The sequence below is a fragment of the Salmo salar genome, chromosome 24, assembly GCF_965601325.2.
Source record: "Salmo salar chromosome 24, fSalSal1, whole genome shotgun sequence".
NCBI lineage: Eukaryota > Metazoa > Chordata > Actinopteri > Salmoniformes > Salmonidae > Salmo > Salmo salar.
The window spans coordinates 22,164,198-22,175,424 of NC_138314.1; positions in this window are offsets into that span (position 1 = coordinate 22,164,198).

The following is an 11,227-nucleotide window of genomic DNA, read 5'->3' on the forward strand; positions in this document are numbered from 1 at the left end:
TTTCTGCTGTGAATGATTCCCAAAAAGAAGCAGCAGGGAGGCTTGATAAGCAAGGAGGCCTAGGAGGCTGCACATACTGTAGTCATGAGTCAGAAAACATAACAGCGTGAGCTCACAGTTCAAATACATTCAGACACACAAAGCTAATGTTCAGAGTTCAAGGCTAATATTCCAATCCACTCTACCTTGATATTGCCGCACATTGCACATCGCTTATTACAAGCATGGGTAGGTCACTCAGGTTAATCAGGCAAATGTGACCTTTTTAATCAAAACATATACTGTACGAGTATTAAATAATTCAAATATGTTATTCAGTTCAAGTATTTGTTTTTGTGGCAGAAAAAATACTTATTCAATTTGAGTATATAAAACTCAGCTTTCTCAAACCTATGATTTTCCAGAGAACACACATACACTTTATGAGACACAGGAAATTAAATTACAGTGGTCCTTATATTTACAACCATCACTGAGAGAAGATAATAATGTAGCAATTTTATACACCAAAAACTTTGCTTTCCAGTAATAACCTTTGGATCAGACCATTCTGATTGGGAACAGAAAATTAATTCCAGGTTTTCGCATCCTTTAAAGGGAACATGTTAAAGGAAAACAATTATATTGTTAACTGAAGAAATAATGTCCTGCTTTTAAATCAAAAGAATTACAGACCTTAAATTAAAGACCTAAACAATTGAGAACCTTTCTTGCCCGACAGAAATCAATCAACGAATAAATCAAATGTATTTATAAAGCCCTTTTTCAATCAGCAATTGTCACAAAGTGCTTATACTGTACAGAAACCCAGCCTAAAACCCCAAGTCAAATCAAATCAGATTTTATTGGTCACATACACATGGTTAGCAGATGTTAATGCGAGTGTAGAAGAATTATTGTGCTTCAGGTTCCGACAGAGCAGTAATATCTAACAAGTAATCTAACAATTCCATAACAACTACCTAATACACACAAATCTAAGGGATGGAATAAGAATATGTACATATACATATATGGATGAGCGACGACTGAGCAGCATAGGCAAGATGCAATAGATGGTATAGAATACAGTATATACATATGAGATGAGTAATGCAAGATATGTAAACATTGTTAAAGTGACTAGTGATCCATTTATTAAAGTGGCCAATGATTTTGAGTCTTTATGTAGGCAGCACCCTCTCTGTGTCAGTGACCCCAAAGAGCAAAGACCCCAAAGAGCAAGCAATGCAGATGTAGAAGCACAGTGGAAGGAAAAATTCCCTAGAAAGGCAGGAACCTAGGAAGAAACTTAGAGAGGAACCAGGCTCTTCTGGCTGTGCTGGGTGAAGATTACAAGGGTACATGGCCATTAAGTTCTTCAAGATATTCAAACGTTTATTGGTGACCAGCAGGGTAAAATAATAATCACAGTGGTTATAGAGGATGCAAACAGGTCAGCACTTCGAAGGGGGAGAGGGAGAGAGAGACGGTCGAAACAGCGGGTCTGGGACAAGATAGCATGTCCCGTGAACAGGTCAGGGTTCCATAGCCGCAGGCAGAACAGCAGAAACTGGATCAGCAACACGGCCAGGTGGACTGGGGATAGGAACACCCAGGAGTCGTCAGGTTAGGTAGTCCTGAGGCATGGTCGTAGGACTTATGTCCTCCGGGAGGAGAGAGAGACGGGGTGGGGAGGTCACTTGTCAGCTCTGAAGTTAGTTTTGAAGTACAGTAAAACATTATAGCATAGAGCAAATAAAATCTGTCTCTAAAATGTAACACATTTTCACCCAAGGCAACTAACCATTTGAATTAAAACACATCACAATGAGCTTAGTGGTCTGCAAATAAAGGCAAAATCCCAGAAAATAGTTAAATGAGAGTTTATGTTGGGAAATTCAACCCACCATATATCAAAGTGTGACTCAAACTCGTCGGCACAATGGCAGCGGTACGGGTGCTCACAGGTGGCCCCTTTCAAGTTAGCAAACATCCTCTATAAAAGTGCAGAGCTGACAAGTGACTTTGTATTGAATCATCCTTACCAGACAAGGGCCCCATATGCACCAAAAAACCAACCCTACCCAAATTCTCATCTGCCCACTCCAAACCCCTATAACAAGCTTAGTAACTGCTTGGGTTGGCTAAACGTCTACAAGTAACTCACCATGGAATGAGGCCAGGGCAAGTTTTTCAAGAGGAGTAGCAGTACAATAGAATGTGGGTTTAGGGTTTGGGAAAAGGGGTAGAGTTAAGGCCGTGGCTAGGGATAGTAGGGTTTAACAGGTAGGTGCTTGGGAGCTGTTCTTGAGCAAACACAGTGGGAGAAGAATGTCAGTGAAAAGAAAATTAGTGATATTTCTCTCCAAACAGACTGGTTATCGTCCCAGACACAACAAGCTTCCCAGAACAGAGGTGTTTACAAGCTCATGATTTTCTTAATGGAAAATATTTGCCCCAAATATAGTCCCCGCCAGTGCAGGGGTCTGTTTCTGCAAGCACATTAGCTTTTCCACATAAAAACACTGTCTCAAAATTGTGCCGTTTTCAATTAAAACTTCCTTTAGCTATTGTGTCCTTTATCACTGCTAGTGCCAGCAGCAGCAAACCAGTATAATGCAGTAGCGAAATGAAGTAAGTTATGTAAGTAAGTTATTCCAGGAACAGTTTTTGTTCTGTAAAAATAAAATAAAAACTCAACATTTCATGAAACATGTTTAAAAAGTACATGAATACAAAATCTAGTATATTAATTAATTGTTTCGAGTAAAAAAAAAGATTGCACCAATTAAGGATAGTTTTCTTTTATTTCTGTTCCAAACTTTACTATTTTCATTGCTTCATTTTATGAAGCTTTTACAGCAGTGGTATTTTTAAAACTAAGCACAGTGACAACAGGGTTTAGGGTGTTATTTACACTTTCAGTAAGACTGTGGCCTTCTTACGGGATCAACAGACTCCAGTCCAAATGGTCTCTCTCCTTTTCTCTATGAAAGCTGCCATCAAAGAGGCCACCACTAAAGTGAAAGCCAAGCTGAAATAGCTCTACCATTCATCTGAATGTCTGGGCTAGTGATGAAAGACATATAGCTATAAACACCCATTCCCTACCGCTGCTCAACAATATACAGTAATCTGCCGTCTGAAAGAATTCACATTTCGCTGAGAAATCTAAAGTAAAACCCCAAATTACAGGAAATTAAGTTCTATGTGAAATTAAATTTCCTAACTAATTAAGTGGCTTTAATCTTTCCTTTTGTAGGCCTATATGCCAGGCTATTTCCTGCTTTCCTCGGATAGAGATCTTATAGGCTTGGCTTTACTTAACACACTAGGATCTGCAAGCTCTTGGATTGTAATACTCATTGAAGCAAAGAGTATGATCTAGGGTTATTGAACCCTAAACATAGTGATATGCCAAACCCTAGCTTCTTGTCCACACCCCGGCTCAACACTAAAACTAGCCTTAAAACCTTTACGGGATCGGTGTCCCCGCCACGGGACGGTTGAGCTAACTTGCACTAATGTGATTAGCATAACGTTTTAAGTAACAAGAACATTTCCCAGGACATAGACATATCTGATATCTGCAGAAAGCTTAAATTCTTGTTAATCTAACTGCACTGTCTAATTTATAGTAGCTATTACAGTGAAATAATACCATGCTATTGTTTGAGGAGAGTGCAGAGTTATGTATCAATAAACCAATTAGGCACATTTGGGCAGACTTGATGCAACATTTTGAACAGTAATGCAGTGGTTCATTGGATCAGTCTAAAACGTTGCACATACACTGCTGCCATCTAGTGGCCAAAACCAAAATTGTGCCTAAACCGCAGTAATACAATTTTGCCTTTCTCTTGCATTCCAGACGCATGTTTTTTTCATTGTATTATCTTTTACCAGATCTAATGTGTTATATTCTCCTACATTAATTTCCCATTTCCACAAACTTCAAAGTGTTTCCTTTCAAAAGGTATCAAGAATATGCATATTCCATGCTTCAGGTCCTGAGCTACAGGCAGTTAGATTTGGGTGTGTCATTTTATTTGAAAAAAAGGGTCTGATCCTTAAGAGGTCCTAACACTAATCCTAACCCTAATGTCCACATGCTAGCTCAACCCTAACCCTAGCCATAATCCTAATCCTAACCATAATTCTTGACTGGAGATATCAGCAGTGAATTAATTCACATGTAGTGGGCTCAAAGTTTCATGACAGAGGACAGAATACTGGCGTACCACAACCCGCAGCCCCCGTAAGGCGGAGGTTGCAGAAAGTTAGCCCCCCCCCCCAAAAAAAACTGCCACTGGTAGCAGCATGCATAACTAGAGGTGAGCTAGAGGTGAGAAATCCACCACTGCTGGTGACCGCAAACACCCCTCTGTCAGGGCTCCACAGGGGTCCAATGAGGACACTCTAATGAGCAAGCGATACATTCCCTTCAGTTTAGAAACCCGTACTTCAGTGCTACTTTTCATGCAAGCAATACTTGGTCATCTGTCATCCGGAACAGGGATGCAAACAAGCTCGCTAACAAATACCAAGACGGTAACGCCACGTGAATGACTGCTTCTTCACAAGCTAATATCAGAGAGATTAATTCAGATATGAAGCTACACTATGTAGACCATACTGGGCCATGTTGGAGTAAGCCAATGTTGTGAGCCAGACACTACAGCAACTCAAACGAGTGAGCGTTTCAACAATCATAGAAGCAAGTTGGTGTCAATTTTGAACCAGAGGGTGTGTGAGGTTGTAGTAGGAGCATAGAAAAAAGGTACCAGATAATACTGCAGGTTGGGGATATGTGGCCATCCAATCCTGATGAACACAGTTGGTGAGAGATGCTCTTATTGATTACAATAGGAGCAATCTATTTTACAATGTGATTCACTCTTGTCAGATGTGCAGTTAGCCAGCAATGTAAAAGGGAAGATTATCCATTTCATTGTGAGGTCAACTCATCATGCCACCACACCCAACACCCTTAGGGGGCACGATCTGTGGGAGCAAGACTCCCATCCAACAGGGAGAGGGCAACAAGTGTGGGCTCGCTGTGTGTGTCTAGATGTCTATTTAAAGATGCGGTCAACAGTCAAACGCTCTCAGATACATGATCAAGGCTGTTGGGAGGGCAGTGATTGAAGTCAGTGCAAAACCACTCACACCTGAATTTTACAGCTGACAATTAATGCATCATAGCCCCAGTACTTTCAAAAGCCTTTCTCACAGGGAGGCCGAAATCTAAAACGTCTTTAGGAATTTGACATGCGAAACTGCCAAGAATTCTCACATGAAGGATTATAACAATCCCTCTTGTTTCCCTTTTTAGCATCAGTCACTGTGAGTGTTCTATGTGGTTTATGTTGCATACTTATTCAAACCCACAAGACCAAAGTGCTACAAAGGAGTCGTAAAGACAGAACTCATTTATTTGACTTTGACATACACATACAAGCCACACCAAAATATATTTGGACTTACTCCACCTTTCTCATCAACTGAATAAAGACACTTTTTATGTGGATTGGGAGTTTTGGCTGAAAGGCCTCAGGAGCAGATTAGTTTCCATAGCAAGTACAAAGTTTAAGAGGATCTGCCTTTGAGTCATTAGTTTCACATTCTATATGTGACCAGTCACTGAGACTGGTTCACTAACATGCCTGGTCTCACAGAGCATCAAAGCTAATAACACTCTACCTGTAGGAACTACTACGAGTCAATGACGTGTCAGAAGTCAATGATGTGTTTGTTCCATCATCGTTGATGACAACAAATAGATCTCATCTCATCTATTGACGGTGAATAGAAATGATGTGTCATTGTCATCCACTGGAAAACACCATCAGTTCCCAACACATCTCAGTGTAATTGTAGAGCTGAGATGAGAAATAAAAGGAAAATTAAATATTTTGGAGCTTGTGAGTCCCAAAGCGTTCTCACACTTTTTGTATCCCCTTTTAATTAATTTGTCTAATTGCCCCTGTGTGCACTAAATCACATGTAATATCTGCTCTAAACAGAGCGAGACAAAAGAGGACCCCAGCCTGCAAAGTTTCCACCTGAGAAGGACTTGTGCCGTTTTGTTCAGGGCATGATGGATCTGTGGAAAATGTATGGCCAATTCTCCCTGATTGTCAGGTCTGGAGCTACAGCAGCCTATAATTGGAAGTTCTAAATGTCTTTCCTGTCACTAGGGTAGACATCACTAAATAGATGCTAAGGAAACCTCCCAATACTGCCTGTAGCTGCACAGACAGCAACCTTTGTCACAGACCAATTCATGAGAGAGGGAATGTTTCCAGTATATTGTACCCTGACTATTAGGGGGCACTATGAGGAACCATGATGCAAATATCCAGTCTGATATAACCACTGGATAGATAAACAAAAAAGAATTCATTATAGAAAGCATCTCCTCTTTTTGGGTTGACACAGGCACAAACATCTTACAGGTCTAATGCAGCTGTTTTTATCTGAATATCAAATCATTTCTGGGTAACAATGGAGAACCTTACTGTGATGTTTTCAATTAAAATGGTCAAAAAGAAACAAAAATAGCTTCTTAGCAAAGAGCAATTACTCAAGCAAGAATTTTGCAATGACTGTCTGCGAGTGGTCTGAGTGGGGAGAGGAAAACTGAACTAGCTGTTATTGGCAGAGAGGTTTGGAACTGTCTTTCTTATTGGTCTATTAACTAATTTACCAGGCAGGCCAAAACTCCCTCCAAAACAGGCTGAAATTTCAAACAGTCTTTTCAAACAGCTCTTACACTAAAATGACATTATCATCATTGTAAAGAACAGGAAGTCACACACTGTTTATGCAGGTCAAACAGACTGAGTGCTCACATTCCAAAATATACAAATTTCATCTCACATGACCATAACGCACATGACTCACAGTAAGGTGTGTAAACAATTCAATTCACGTTTGTGCATAGTCACTCATAATTAATCACAGATGTACATATGGTCATAAACTATTATATACGTACAAATTGATCCAAGTTAAAACCTAAGGAACAGTAAAACAATATTACTTTGAAAACTGTTGAAATACCTACCCATATGACCATTACACACAGGACGCACTGTGGCCGTAGATATAATTCCAATGACCTATTTAAAAAACAACTTGCTTACCTCTAATAATTTGATATTAATGAGATGGGCACATGTAGTAGTTACAGAACAAATATACTGTATACATACACTGAGTGTCGTCCCCCCCTGCTTTGCCCGAAGAACAGCCTCAATTTGTCAGGGCATGGACTCTACAAGGTGTCGAAAGCGTTCCCAGGGATGCTGGTCCAACTTGACGCCAATGCTTCCCACAGTTGTGTCAAATTGGCTGGATGTCCTCTGGTTTGTTGACCATTCTTGATACACATACAGGAAACTGCTGAGCATGAAAAACACAGCAGCGTTGCAGTTCTTGACACACTCAAACCGGTGCACCTGGCACCTACTACCATACCCCGTTCAAAGGCACTTAAATCGTTTGTCTTGCCCATTCACCCTCTGAATGTCTCACTTGTCTTAAGGCTTAAACATCCTTCTTTAACCTGTCATGGAAAGAGCAGGTGTTCATAACGTTTTGTACACTCAGTGTATGTACAAAATGACCAAGTGGAGACCTTGATGGCAAGACAAATAAACGTAACATATTCATGTAAGAAATGGTATGATATAAAATTCTTGGTTCAGACCTATAGAAGACATGGTAGACAAATGGTGAATACAGTACAATTCTCTTCTCAGTAATAGATGATCAGTATCTCTCCCCTCCTAGGAGCTGTAACATGTTCGATACCAATGTATCTCAAAGAGCTGATGTTGTGACAACCCTCCACAGGGTATTGTACTTATGTTCTGCTATCCTTATTTTCAGATATCATTTTGTTTTTCCTGCATAGCATAGACCACAAATACACTTTTTTTTTTGTAGAACATGTAATGATACCCTTAATCTTAATGGCCTTGCCCTATTACTGAGAAGAGATTGAACATTGTGCATTTGTTTGTAAAGTTACACTTGGTACATTGGCCACATCTGTAATTACCTTCCGGCACATTGTCTAGGAAGGTGCTACTGTACGTGGCACCGGTGGAAGATCAGACCTCACCACCATTTGACTGATGTTGGGGGTGTGTCTGAAGACTACCCGCAGGGGTTCTTTAAACATTTTTTTTCAGTTGTGGGTCAGTGGTCAAGATGTGCCAGTGTTTTTTAATGATATGGTCGAACTGTTTGCCAAGTGGGGAGTATTGAAGGAAGCATTGGACTTCCCGTGTGTCATACAGCCATTCCTCTGGGTAACCCTGCTGTCTGAAGCATTCATCCGGACAGTGTGCTTGTTTGTCATAGTCATTCTGTGTGCTACAGATCCATTACTATAATTTTTACAATTTCAAAGTATTATTCCAACCTCATACACAGTACCAGTCAAAAGTTTGGACACACCTACTCATTCCAGGGTTTTTCTGAATTTGTACTATTTTCTACATTGGATAATAATAGTGAAGACATCAAAACTATGAAATAACACATATGGAATAATGTAGTAACCAAACAAGTGTTAAACAAATCAAAATATATTCATGCCTTCATGACAGCTTTGCACACTCTTGGCATTCTCTCAACCAGCTTCAGGAGGTAGTCACCTTGAAAGCATTTAAATTAACAGGTGTGCCTCCTTAAAAGTTAATTTGTGGAATTTCTTTCCTTCTTAATGCGTTTGAGCCAATCAGTTGTGTTGTGACAAGGTAGGGGTGGTATACAGAAGATTTCCCTATTTGGTAAAAGACCAAGTCCATATTATGGCAAGAACAGCTCAAATAAGCAAAGAGAAATGACAGTCCATCATTACTTTAATCAATCATATCAAATTTATTAAGCCCTTTTTACGTCAGCCGATGTCACAAAGTGCTGTACAAAAAACAGGCCTAAAACCCTAAAGAGCAAGCAATGCAGATGTAGAAGCACGGCGGCTCGGACAAACTCCCTAGAAAGGCAGGAACATAACAAGAAACCTAGAGAGGAACCAGGCTCTGAGAGGTGGCCAGTCCTCTTCTGGCTGTGCCAGGTTGAGATTACAATAGTACATGGCCAAGATGTTCAAACTTTCATAGATGACCAGCAGGGTCATATAATAGTAATAATTACAGTGGTTGTAGAGGGTGCTACAGGTCAGCACCTCAGGAGTAAATGTCAGTTGGCTTTTCATAGCCGAGCATTCAGAGTTAGAGACAGCAGGTGCGGTAGAGAGAGAGTCGAAAACAGCTGGTCCGGGACAAGGTAGCACGTCCGTTGAACAGGTCAGGGTTCCATAGCCGCAGGCAGAACAGTTGAAACTGAAGCAGCAGCAGCACGACCAGGTGGACTGAGGACAGCAAGAAGTCATCAGGCCAGGTAGTCCTGAGGCATGGTCCCAGGGCAGGTTCTCCGGGAGGGGAGGGAGAGGGAGGGAGAGGGAGAGAGAGAGAATTCGAGGGAGCATACTTAAATTCACACAGGACACCGGATAAGATAGGAGAAATACTCCAGACATAACAAACTGACCCTAGCCCCCCGACACAAACTATTGCAGCATAAATATTGGAAGCTGAGACTGTAGGGGTCAGGAGACACTATGGCCCTGTTCGACGATATCCCCGGACAGGGCCAACCAGGCAGGATATAACCCCACCCACTTTGCCAAAGCACAGCCCCCATACCACTAGAGGTACTTTTTTTCCCAAGATGGCAGCGCAGTAGGACGTGTATATCTGTCTTTGTCTTATCCCGTGTCTTATCCCATGTAAATAGCCGGTCTATTTCTTATATATATTAATCTCTCTTTCTATCTACGAACTAAATAACCTTTCCTGCAACCCGCCTCACCCAATGTGGTCTGCTATTTTTATTCCTTTAACTGGAACTTCCATTGTGAGCTAGCCAGCTAACTAGCTACTAGTCTTTGTTAGCCACGGATAGCGGTCCTCGCGTTTTTTCCCCGGGATCAGCCTTAGCTCGGACAATCCCCTGCCAGTCTGCACAGTTCAATATCAACCCAGACCATATCGGACTGCTTCTCTCTACCATATCACCGGATTCCTGCCGATCTGGATCATTACACCGGATCATCGCAGCTAGCTTGCTGCAAACGATTGGATACTGTTAGCTAACGCCTCTGTCCCGAACCAAGCACCAGCTAGCCTTGAGCTAGCCTGGCTGGGGTGGCAGCGTAGCCTAGTGGTTACAGCGTTGGACTAGTAACCAAAAGGTTGCAAGATCAAATCCCCGAGCTGACAAGATACAAATCTGTTGTTCTGCTCCTGAACAAGGCAGTTAACCCACTGTTCCTAGGCTGTCATTGAAAATAAGAATTTGTTCTTAACTGACTTGCCTAGTTAAATAAAGGTAAAATAAATATACCAGATAATTCTAGGGCTACAATACCTCCTTTGCCAATTGGCCTGGACCCTTTATTGTCGACACAGAACCCCGCCGATCCATCACGACTGGACTGCCGACGTGATCGACCGATGTGGTCTCAACAGGCCGAAGAACCATCTACTAGCCCCGGCCCACTAGCTTTTCTGAAGGCTGGGCCAACCAGCCTAGCGTAGTAGTGACTACCGAACAGCACCCTGCTGCTCTTTTGACCCTATGATCACTTGGCTACACAGCTGATGCCCCCTGGACTGTTTCAATAACACAGTACCTCATTTTGTTTACCTGTCGACCCCAGCCTCGAAATCAGGTCCTGTATGTACCTAACTGACATAAACATAAAAACCACCGTATACAGAACAATCAATGAATAGGTCAAACAAAACCCGGTATCCACCAGCATAACGTACACAAGCACTACAAGAAACAATTCCGGACAAGGACATGGGGGGAACAGAGGGTTAAATACACAACATGTAATTGATGGAATTGAAACCAGGTGTGAGGGAAGACAAAACAAAACCAATGGAAAATGAAAGGTGGATCGGCGATGGCTAGAAGGCCGGTGACGTCGACCGCCGAACGCCGCCCGAACTTGGAGAGGGACTGACTTCGGCGGAAGTCATGACATATGTGGACAACTAGAAATACCCGGGTGTCTGGTTAGACTGTAAACTCTCCTTTCAGACTCACATCAAGCATCTCCAATCCAAAATGTAATCTAGAATCAGTTTCCTATTTCAGAACAAAGCATCCTTCACTCATGCTGCCAAACATACCCTCGTAAAACTGACTATCCTACCGA